The sequence below is a fragment of the Neofelis nebulosa genome, chromosome 2 (assembly GCF_028018385.1).
Source record: "Neofelis nebulosa isolate mNeoNeb1 chromosome 2, mNeoNeb1.pri, whole genome shotgun sequence".
In the NCBI taxonomy this organism is placed as follows: domain Eukaryota; kingdom Metazoa; phylum Chordata; class Mammalia; order Carnivora; family Felidae; genus Neofelis; species Neofelis nebulosa.
Genome location: NC_080783.1, coordinates 66,751,713 through 66,764,052, shown reverse-complemented (window position 1 = coordinate 66,764,052; position 12,340 = coordinate 66,751,713). Strand labels below are relative to the sequence as shown.

The 12,340-nt window shown below is 38.3% G+C and overlaps 1 protein-coding gene and 1 long non-coding RNA gene across 7 annotated transcripts in view; one reads left to right on the top strand and one right to left on the bottom strand.

Moving 5' to 3' along the window:
- Window positions 1-9,178, bottom strand: part of LOC131503571 (sodium channel protein type 1 subunit alpha) — a 155,201-nt gene extending 146,023 nt beyond the window's left edge. The window contains exon 1 of the mRNA XM_058715032.1: window positions 8,965-9,178. The gene's annotated coding sequence lies outside the window, so the exon portion shown is untranslated. The remainder of the gene's footprint in view (window positions 1-8,964) is intronic.
- LOC131503606 (uncharacterized) overlaps window positions 9,160-12,340 on the top strand; it is a 125,331-nt gene continuing 122,150 nt past the window's right edge. For all 6 annotated transcript variants that reach the window (XR_009257473.1, XR_009257474.1, XR_009257472.1 and 3 more), the window contains exon 1: window positions 9,160-9,485. This is a non-coding gene — a long non-coding RNA (uncharacterized LOC131503606). The remainder of the gene's footprint in view (window positions 9,486-12,340) is intronic.

The window sequence follows — 12,340 nt, the reverse complement described above, 5'->3', positions numbered from 1 at the left end:
TGGCAAAGCATCATGATGCCAACCTCATACTCAATGAGGACTCTTTTTCTCAGCTCATTTTCTAAAAACAAGTGCTTTCTGGCTCTGCTTCATATTTGTGAAGACACAAACCACACACAAACGTGATATTCTAAATTATGAAGCCCCTCTTCTCAAAGTGTGGCAGGGGGCTTGCTGCAGGGGCATTTCTTGGAAGCTTGTGGAAATGCAGAGTCCTGGGCTTTCCTCTTCTTTGTTAAAGCAGAACTTTAATTTTTTTTAAACATTTATTCATTTTTTTTTTTTTTCAACATTTTTTATTTTATTTTTGGGACAGAGAGAGACAGAGCATGAACGGGGGAGGGGCAGAGAGAGAGGGAGACACAGAATCGGAAACAGGCTCCAGGCTCCGAGCCATCAGCCCAGAGCCTGACGCGGGGCTCGAACTCACGGACCGCGAGATCGTGACCTGGCTGAAGTCGGACGCTTAACCGACTGCGCCACCCAGGCGCCCCTAAACATTTATTCATTTTTGAGAGACTGAGAGAACAGAGTGTGAGTGGGGGAGGGGCAGAGAGAGAGGGAGACAGAATCCGAAGCAGGCTCCAGGCTCTGAGCTGTCAGCACAGAGCCTGACGTGTGGCTCAAACTCACAGACTGCAAGATCATGACCTGAGCCGAAGTCAGGCATTCAACCAACTGAGCCATCCAGGCGCCCCAAAGCAGACTTCTAAAGCAGAATTTAAAGCATTTTAACAAGACTCTCTGGTGATTTCTGTACACATTAAAGTTTGAGAATCACTTTTGAAGAGAGTACTGTTGGCAATTATGTTCACAGAGGCTCAGCTCCTAAGCCAGCCCTCTTCCCTCTGCACCCAGAACGTGTGAATCAGCCGCTGTCCTTTTTACTGTCCCCTAAGCATGCCCACTCGTCTTTGGAAGGCATGTTTGTAACAACTGAGTCAGGTATCCCTTTCCCTCTTTTACCAAGAAAACTCCTAACCTACTCTTCAAGTAACATTTTGCATGTCACTCGACCTCTGTGTCCCTTTAAATCAAAACTAACCTTCCCGTTTCTCTTCCTCCAGGCCCGTTCTGCAGAGGCAGTCACTGCTAACAATTTTTTTTGAATCTTTTCTGAAATTTCTTATGTATATCCAAGCATCTGAAATAGATATTTTATATCTTTTTTTCCTAGAAACAACATCACGCTATCTGTTGATGTATATCTTGTTCGATTTACATAATTTATCTCAAAATTTTTCCCTTGTTATTATGGAAAGAGTACTGTGGTATGCATATAGAGGGATACACCAAAAATCTATTTAACCAGTCTTCAAATGTTAAGCTCCTAGGTTCTTTCTAGTTTTTTGGTTTCTCTTGTTTTGCTTTGTGGTTGTTTTAAACAATGCTGGTGTCAGCATCACTTTTCAAATATTTTCCCCACTTGGACAAGTTTTTCTGTGGGATATCTTCTTAGGAAATGGCTCTGCTGAGTGGAAGGGCATGGGTCTTTTAACTTTGGTAGATATTGCCTGACTTCCCACCTTTTCACATTCCAGCAACAGCGTAAGGTATCTGTTGCCCACACCTCTGCCATCATCAGGAATTAGCAAGCTTTTTTCTTTGTCAACCGGGAAGTGAAATCTAGGCCAAGTCTTGACTTCCCCTGGGGGTTTCCCAAAGGAGTTTATTAGGAGAAGCACAGACGTGTGGACAAGAGAGAGAAGGTGCATTCTAAGAAGAGGAGATATCATGTACAGACAGGTGTAAGATTGGGTCTGTGGAAGCAGCTAGAGTTTGGAGAGGTTGGCCAGGTGCCAGATAACCCAGGTCCCGGCACACCCATTCCAGAAGGAAAGACGGAACCACGTTCACAAGCAAACCAGGAGAAGATGATGTTGAGAAACTAAAACCAAATATTGTCCTTTTGTTTTCACCAATTTGAGGGAGCCATTTATTTGCTATAAGGCTACTGACAATACTAATGGCACCCTCATAATTGGCTTATTTGCTCCTAAAACCACTTCAGACAAGGTGCATGTGTGTGAGAGGTTGACTAATTGTCAGGAGGACGTATTTTGTAAATCTGGAGACCAAAATATTTCTTTCTGATGTCCTGATTTTGCTGACAGATAAAAAGTTTTCTCTAACGTTTTCACTAGAAACTGCACATTTGAAACAAAAACACTCTTTGCCATGTTCCCTTCTCCCAATCTCAGATAATCACAATGATATTCTTTAGGAAATTTCATATGGAAGATTGATACCTGTACTATTTTTCTTTGCACTCCAAAATGAGAGAATCCCAAAAGAACACTGATAACTCTTCTCGATATCCTATTTCACAATTTCACTTAGTGGGCATAAAAATTGAGTATAATGTCACTTTATCAGAGAACTATAATTTCATTTAAAAAATAAAAATGATGAGGTTTTTGCAAACCAGCTTATTTAACAGACAAATTCCGGATTCTGAGACATATGTGACTAATGATGCATTTCAGGATAAATTATTAAAACAGCAACATTAAGAGTGACTTATTTTCCTTTAAATTCAGTGGACACATGAAACAGGTCTTTTTACACCAAATCATCTTGGATCTAGTTGATATGCGGATGACTACATCCCAGAGTTAATCTCATTTACAAAGAATGTTAGAATTAGAAAAAAATCTGAGGAATTACTTAATTTAGTCTCTCGGTTGTCAAAGAATTTACCTTGACTTGTTAGAAATTTGGTTTTTTGTTTAGATCCAAATTGTTTTTCAAGATAAATTAAATCATGTGTAATTTCAAATCTCTTTTCCACCGAACATACTTTTCCTCTTAATAGTTGTTTCTTCTACTCTGAAGAAAAAGTTTCTACACTTATGAGGCTTTTCAAATCTCTCAAAGGATTATTTACCCTGATAATATATATATTTTAAGAACAGGGGCTGACATTTAAAAAATATATATAAAAATGCTGGACACATGGCTGGCTAGTTATCTTAGGGGCATTTTTTAAAGTATCTTTAGGGGCAAGGGAAGAGTAGGTAATTGTCCATTTGTGGCTAGCCTTGTCCCACCTCTTCACCAGTTCTTGACTCAGTTCTTTGAACATCAGTCCTTGAATCCAGCAACTTTGAGTACAAGAGTCTGTACTTATATTAATGTCTAGTTGTTCAAAGGAGATTTAGAGGACTCCTTGCAACAGCCTGATACATTTGGGAGCGTTTAATGCCAAATATCACAAAGTATTGTTTTCTGAACGCTTTTAATATGTGAAAGACCCTGCTTAATATACATTATCCCTTCTAAATTCTTCCCAGGGGGTAGGATGGTTCTCACTTGGGAGCTGAAGAAACAGATTTTCAGAGAGCTTAAATAAATTGCCTGTCATCATAAAGCTAATAAGTGGTAAGGAACGGGATGGATTGGCAACTTGCACCCCTAACTGTACTGAGATAGGATGTAGGTTGAACATTTCCACTCTCAGCAGAGGACTGTAATATTGAGCTGAGTCACAGCTGCAAAAAAAAAAAAATATATATATATATATGGCATTCACATATACTATGAAGTTATTTGGAATTTACTGTATTTAATATGTGTTTAAGTTATCTTCTATTATTGAATACATTTTTTTCTGAATATTCTAAAATGGTATACATGTGGTGACTACATTTATAGTGGTGAGAGTTTAGTACTGTATGGAATTGTTGAATCACTATGTTGTACACCTGAAACTAATAGAACATGCTATGTCAACTTCACAAATAAAAATAAAATAAAATGGAATAAAAGATCTTTCAAGTTCTTTCTGTATTTACTTTAAGATCAGATAAAGTTGGAATTGCCTGTGTGATTCTGTTGTTGGGAAACTAGTATTTTAAGGGAAGAATTTATACTTGATGTAGGAAATAATTTTTCACTTTGTCAGTCTGAGAAATCTCTATATCAAACCCAAAAGATCTTCTTAAGGTAAATAAAGAAAGCATGAATGATTGAGTTGTAAAGAGCTCCAAATACACTACAGCCTTACATGAACCTACCTCTGCCTTTTGGAAGGAAGACTTTTTCTTTTAGATCTCATTTGCAAGTTCCTATTTAACTGGCTCAGGCGAATAGTGTTATGTAAAGTATGAAATATAAAGGAACTAGATAGCAATGATAATTATTCAATATCCACTAACCAAATATTTACTGAGACTCAGTATATGCTCAGTGCTCTGCCATATACAGAGGCACAGCAGTGAGAAGAGATGGTCTGTCTGTTATAGTTCCACTTTTTCTTGTGAAGACTGAGCAGATGGCTGGGTCAGTGCAGTAACTCTGCTAAAACTCAAGTTTAGGTTAAATTGAATTCAATGTCATCTCTTAAAAAGGGGAATAATCCCATCCTTTTGGAGATTTTGAGAGCATTAAGTGACATAATAAATGTTACCATTGCCTGTATAATAAATGGTGTGTTGAGGGGAGCATGGGTGGCTCAGTTGGTTAAGCGTCTGACATCGGCTCAGGCCATGATCTCACGGTTTGTGGGTTCAAGCCCCGCATTGGGCTCTGTGCTGACAGCTCAAAGCCTGGAGCCTGCTTCAGATTGTGTCTCCCTCTTTCTCTGCCCCTCCCTCACTCGTGCTCTGTCTCTCTGTCTCAAAAATAAACATTTAATTAAATTAAAAAAAATTAATGATGTGTTGAAGTCATTCCATAAGTACTTTAGTAATACATATAAAAATAATTAATTAAGTGTATTTACAAATAAATGTATGATAAGTCTGGGAAAATGTATTAATCCTAGCAACTAAAGCAAAGAATTGGTAACACATATCAGCCATTATGCTCTCTGAATTACTCTAGAGGAGGAAGACTCTTGAAATAAGTCTTTATCAAAAAACACTTAGAAGTTATATTCGCCAGTGTGTTCAAATTACATACACTATTGAGTCTTGCTGTATGGAAGAGTGGGAACAGAAGTAGATTTGGCATCTGAAGATCTTGAGTTTTATTTTCTTATCTGTAAAATGATAATGGTGGTGGGACCTACCTTATAGGGTTGCTGTGGGTTTCAGAAAGGATTATGTCTATAAAATTACATGGAAATACAAATGTAATCATTCAAATAGAAGCTATTATTTTTGATTAATCAACATATAGCTACCTGATACATTTTTTTATCCAGGTTTTAGATTAAGTCCCTTAATTCACAAATATCCTAGGATACAATCTGAATTTATAGTACAGTGTCCTGAAAAGACTTTCTAACACTTGGGAAAAAATATGTGTTTATGCATGTGTGTGTGTGTGTGTGTGTGTGTGTGTGTGTGTGCATGTGTGTGTGTGTGTGTGTGTGTGGGTGGGTGTGTGGTGTGGTGTGGCTTACCTGTTTTTACCATGCATATCAATTTCAGAAAATGTCTGGACTGAATGGCTGAACTGTTTGAGGCAGATATAATTTAAGATTCTGAGACTCTAGCATGCAAATGTGTAATCTGAAGGGCCAAGAGCTATTACTCAGTATGACTTTTAAAGACATATAAATGAAGTTAAATTTCTGTTCCAGCCCCATGATTTTATGATTTTATGCTTATGTAATATGACCCCAACTGCCTTTCATGAAGGGAAGATGGTTCTAAACTGGAAACCCTTGATCTTCTAAGCTCTTTGATGAGTCTGGGATTTAAATCTGGAATAAGAGCTGCAGAACGTTGGACTGCTGTGGACACTAGAAGAATGTGGAGATTTCAGAACATCTTGTGGGAAGGGGATGAGGCGTAGAGATGGGAGATAAAGAGGAGAAATGAGGGGAAGAACCCAAATCCGTATTGAAATCTATCAAACCCAAAGATGTTTGGTATAGAAAAATATCTGGTAGAAACTCGTGACAAAAAGAATCTAGGTCACTTTTTAAGCATGATGAGGTAGCATACATGGAACCAGGACCCCAGGACACAGAGGGTGATGCTAGATTTTAAGTCCCTGAGAAGTGAAAGTTTGGGACTTTCACACACTGTGGATCAGTAGGTATTTGAGCAAATTATACCTGGATTTTCAAGAGGGCAAAGAGGCCTCAGCTGACACATGGGTTACACAAGAGAGACATATATACCTATTTATTTTATTAAGTTTGAACCTGCCTGTTTCCAAAAGGAGAAATAATGCACTTATTGTACTACTTAGTATAATAGAACTTTACATGGGGGAGCTGACCTAGGCCAATGATTCTCAAACGTGGGGAGGGGATGGGGTGAGAAGGAGGAGGTGGGAGGGGCAATTCTTCCCCCAGAGGAAATGTGTTGATATCTAGAAAAGAAATTTTTTTTTGAGTGACAGAGAGAGCATGCACAAGCAGGGAAGGGGGTAGAGGGAAAGAGGGGTGGAAGAAGAGAGAGAGAATCCCAAGCTGGCTCCACACTCAGTACAGACCCTGATGTGGGGTTCAATCCCACAACCCTGGGATCATGACCTGAGCCAAAATCAATAGTTGAATGCTCAATTGACTGAGCCACCAAGGAGCCCATAGAAATATTTTTGATTGTCTCAATTAAGGATTGCCGGTGATACCTGTGGGCAGAGGACAGGGATGTTGTGCCATACTATATGATGTACAGAACAGACCCCACAAAAAAGACTATCTGACCCCAATGTCAATTGTGTGGACCTGAGAAGCCCTGACGTGTGCCAACCTAATATTCTACAAATGAAAGATTGAACATCAGAGAGGGTCAGTGACAGGTGCCAAGTCACACAGTGAGCAAGAAGGACCTGCTTCCTGAAGAGACAGAGGAGATAGGTCCTTCAATGTTTCCCCACCACACCGTGTGACTTCTAAAAGCTAAAAATGGAATTGCTGGAAAATTAAGCTTCTTATGGACAAATTTAGGGTGAAGACGTACTAAATACTTGCATAAATCCTTAAAACAGATACCACTTACCTTGAGAAATCTGGGCCGCCAGAAAAATAGAGAATTCAATTCTGCGATATACATTCGACTGTTGGTAGTAAAAACTATTTTCATGATATTTAACCAAAGTACTGTCCAGCATCGTGGTTCTCAAACTTCAGCATCCTTTACAGTCACCCGGAGGGCTGCGGCCCCCCCTCCCTGAGACTCTGCATTTCTAACAAGCTCCCACGTATGCCTGTGCTGCTGCTGCTCAGAAGACTGCACTTTGAGAACTGCTGGCTCAGCATTCGGCAGGTCCTCAATCAAGGTTGGCTTAATACTGTAGGTATTTAAAAATATAATCTCACTAAAAATATGATCTAATTTTGGCACAGATTAATGAATAACGTTAATTCACACTTAGAGGAAAATAATCTACAGATGGCAGAACCAAAACTAACTTTAGACCTCATTTAACTCATCTCTTCTACTTTAGAAATGAAGAAATTAATATAGATTATTTAAGCTTCATTAACAGAAAAAAGAATCTCTGTTAGAAAATAGCCAATAAAAGCAGTCTTAAATAAAAATCATTCATAGACGTCTGAATGCTGGCAGTGTTATCTTAAAGATATATGAACTCAACGATTGTAAGTATGACTAAATATGCACGCATTATTTTTAACGTTTTGTTTGTGAGGAATATTCTAAGCACCAAACTGATTAAAACCTGGTCTGATGGGGTTCTTATGCCAAGCTAAGTCTATGGGGAAAATGCCTATTGACACCAGTAATATAAAATCAGGCCCTGAGGGACCATAACTGTCTCTTCAAATTATTTGGGAAAACATGTCCATGTTTAATCAATTAAATATAGCATAAAATGATAAGCAACATAATCCCATCTTAGAGCATCAATGTGCTACTGTTAATCATGATTAATGAAGTGAAAGGTGCCCTGAAGGAAATTCATTTTGGTAACATTCATTTTCATTCCTTTAATTCAAGAAAATTAATGCCAGAAATTTCAGATACTTAAAAACTACCTGTTTGCCTGGTGACTGTGCTGTCATTAACCCACCCCACGCCAGGCCTCGCTTAACGGACGCTGAAGATTCAGGTTCTCATTTACCTCTTTAACATCATGAGACACTTTACACAGCCTTTATTTTCCTAACTCATGACATCCTGTCCAAGACACTGAACTCCTCTTGCCAAGGGCATACAGGAAGCCAAATCTTCTCAAATGTGCCGTGTCTGTCTTCAACATTTTAAATACACACCTATCTTTTAAATTAGGTGCCATCTGTTATATCATGACCTCGGGTTGAATCTTACTAAAATTCCTTGCCAATATCACTTCGCTGCTGCAGTCTTCCCCTGCCACTTCTCCAGGCTTTTCTGCAGCATTCAATAAGAGCCTGTTATTTTAACTAATTCCCATAGCAGGACACAGTGTGAGAGTCTCAAACAGAACCAACGCTATACGGTTTCTAATTTTACTCATAGAGTGAATAACTTTCCATGTCAAACCTGGGATCATGCCTCCAAGTCCCCGAGACACAGCGCAGTTTGAACCGGGGAAGCTAACCCAACATCATTCAGTGCTAGCATCAAATGGCGCTTTTACTGCAGGATTCACCTTGGAACTAAGTAGGCAGGATTTATTATTTGTTGAAGTCACATAACTGCCAGGTTCTGCAGGCTTCCTTCTTATATTATCACAAACAATCACAGCAGAAGACAAATACAGGAAAACATAGAGCTTATTTACAAGGGAAGCAAATTTGCCATCAGACAAGGGCAACATAACAGCCGAGAACTGCAGTAAATCTCTTAGAGCTAATAGCGCTCTCCTGTAACACCTCCCGCAAATGGATTGTATTCAGAGTTTAAACAGCCAAATCAACATTCATTCCTCGATGGCTACAGATGATGCTTGATAAGCAAATCCTAATTTATGATTCATTTGCTCTTTAAGGGTCTCAAAGCTAGGATTGCTTCAAGACTTCCTATGCTCATTAGTAATTTCTCTCTGCACCTCTCAGCATGGCTGACAGGCATCTGCCAACACTATAGCATATAAACCACTGAATCATGCAAAAATATTTACCCCCAAAAGATGTAGTAAAAGCTCAGCTTCCTCCAGCTTCCATAGCCCCTGAAGTGTTAATCTGAAAGAACAGTTCCATGAGTTTTCACAGGCCAGCAGTCTGTCTCCTACACTTGACCTAGACAGCCTTACATAACGAAGCGTCGGGGCTGGGGAGCTCGCTGAATGTCATCACCAGCAAGAGTAAGAAGTATTGGCAGCAGCAGGCAGGCGGGCAGGCTGGGAGTTTGCATGGGAATCATGAAATCTTGTCTTTCTCTTTTGAAATGTTTTGGAAGGAGAGTTAAGAATAGCTCCGAAACTGGTCTTGTTGTTTTTGTGGGAAGAATGACCAGAAGCATAAAAGCTGCATTTTCCAGTGAGTGCAGGACACCTCTTTTGGTGTTTGCAATAAACCTAACAGAACGAACTGCTATCTGTAAAGTACTGTGCCATGACACCTAAAATGAAGGGAATGGGAAAGCAAAGTAATGGCTCAAAGGCTGCTACCGAGAGCTTTTGTCTACCTTTAACTCATTGTGGTGAGTATAGGGGAATATGTGTATATATCATAGGAGTAAGAGTTGGAGGTTGGAGGTTTGTAGGATAACTAAAAGATTTGTAAGGAGTGTTTATGTTCCTTGAAGATAGTTTTGCAAGCAAGACAATAGCATCTTTAATCTTGTTTTATCAAATTCAGAAGGGGGTGGGTTAAATTGGTTGTGCTTAATGCATTTCAATTTCAGGTATTTTCAGGAAAGTAATAGGAAAATCAGGTACCTCTCTGTGGTGGTTTGCAGATAACTGTCAGATGTGTTAATTACTTCCATTGTTGATGCTAAGAAGATAGGAATTTCGGCATTCAGGTTTTGTATACAATGAATCTTTTTTTAGACTTTGAAAGCGATTTCTCAGAATGGGGCAAGAAGATCACTGTGCTTTTAAGTAAGCTGTGTTAGGCTCACTCCTAGATATCTGGAGGATACTTTTAAGCAGCAAATTAAAAACAATGTACTCTCCATCTAATTTTCATTCAATTATCTCAAGCGTGTGCAATACAAGTTACGTTTTTAAGAGCAAGAAATAATAAAACCAGTCTTATATTCTGATCCTGAGTACAATAATATGATACTATTAATATAAGATGATAGTATATTGTTTAATTATATATAAAATTGTGGTTTGATATGGGATATGGGCTAAGATATAATTCCGGAGGCAACAGAAATAGAGAAGCCATGCATCATTTAAAAATAATATTAATGTGCTGCTTTTAGCTGGGAAACTTATCTGCTAATGCATCACACTGAGAATAGAGCAGGGAAATAAGAGAATTTTAGGTCTACGAAACAACACAGTGATCTAATTCCACCCCATAATTTAACCCTTAAGGAAACTGAGATAGAAGTTAAATGATGTGCTTAAGGTGACTCAGAAGAAGAGGTGAGTGGAAAGTGGTTTTCCTGATCCTCACTGGTATTTTGTCTACCATATTATAGCGAATAATTGTCCTTTAGTACTGGTGTAAAGGCCTGATGTAAAATGATTTTTTTAATTATAGAAATGACAGAAAACAAAGTGGAGTAGCACTAAATACCTGCTTTATAGATAGCAGTAGTCTGATTTTAGAAAAATCAATCCCCTCAGTGGATGGAATGAGAAATTTTATTCAATTATTTCTCACAAGTGTAATGAACATATTAAAACAACATTTAATTAAATTTTCAAATTATGAAATAGTATTCTGAACATTTGGCAATGGACACTACATTGGTAGTTCAGATCTTTTTATTTTGCTAATGTCGATCGTGAAGCTAGACTTAGCTCTCTTTTGGAGAGCTAATGTACATGAAATAAACAACCCATAGAAAACAAAGAATTGGAAAATAGAATGTTTTAAAAAATAATTTGTCTTCTTACTTTCAAGTACAATGAGCTCTTATAGTCAGGCAGGGTTTTTTTTTTTTTTTTTTTTTTTTCCATCCTTGCATCCCTGACCCCAGCACAGTGCTTCCTGGAAACCTCAATAAATGTTTACTAAATGAATAAATGGAAGGGTGAAATGCATTCATGATGATCCATATGTGAGAGTTGCATATGTTACTGCCAGGTAGAGTCCCTTGGAGTCATTTTAAAGAATGTATAAAAATGATTTATGAGTATATCAGCTTAATAGTCACCAAAGTAAACAAATGCTTCTGAAATACTTGTTTGGAAACTGTTCTTATTAAAAAAAAATAACATTCTCCTTACAATCTAATTGGATCAGCCTGGTATAGGTTTGACAGCTCCTAAGAGATAATTCAACTTTCACCAGGTTAACCAAATAGAGGATTTTTCTCAAGTGACATTAAGTTAAGTGACCTTAAGGTGAGACTTCACAGTCCTGGGAAAATCCATGGTCTTCCTTCTTCTTAACCATCCTTAGCATGTGGACTTCATCCTCTGATTTGTTACCTTGTGGTCTCAAAATGGCTGCCACTGCTCCAGCATCCAAGGTGTATTCCAGCCAGGAGGACAGGAAATGCAAAGGGCAAAAGGCAAACTCCAGCTGAATCAGCTCTTTCTCCAAGAGATTTCCCTATTGCCTAGAGATTGTGACTTATGTCTTATGGGTCATAACTGTGAGAAATGCCACCCTTCCTGGTGAGGAGTCTGGAATAATTGTTTTTAGTTGAGCGCATTCCTCTCCCAATAGAGCTGGGGTTCTGTTCTTAAGGCAAATGAGGTTGCTTTCCCAGCATCCATTCTCCCTTAGCATATACTTTTGGTAATTCTGGTAAAATTCTAAAGCATTCAGCATGATCATTTAGTCTAAGTTGATTTATCTTCCAGAAGAAGCAAAAGGTTTCTCATTTTATGTCTAGATGTACAGAAAAAAATTATCCTACTTTTGCAATAGAACATTACTTGGGTAGCAATGGGTTTATAATTACACTAAGGTCAAATGGATGCAAAGAGAAAGGTGCAGATAAACTTTTCAGAATGAAAAAAGAAAATAATTCATTGTGACATTTCACCCCATATTCACCCCACAAATAAGGTTGTCTGAAGTAGTTTCTTTCTGAAAAGATTCTGGCTATAGAAGAATAAATGGGCACTGGATTGAAATTTCTGCATTTATTAAGTAAAATGGAGTCTCACTAATTTGGAATAGAGGCTTTTACTTTGTTTTTTTTTTCAGTTCTGCCTATTGTCTTGCTGGAATTAGCTAGGCTGAAAAGCATGTGGCTCTTCCTGCTGGGCCATGAAAGGGATGTTCCAATTAGGTCACAAAAATGATTCTCTGAACCAGAAGCTGTTCTTTATATTGGGACAAGGAATAATACTGACATCTTTAAAAGGACCTGAAACAAGATGACCCCTCAAACAAAAAATTTCACTTGAAACTTATAGA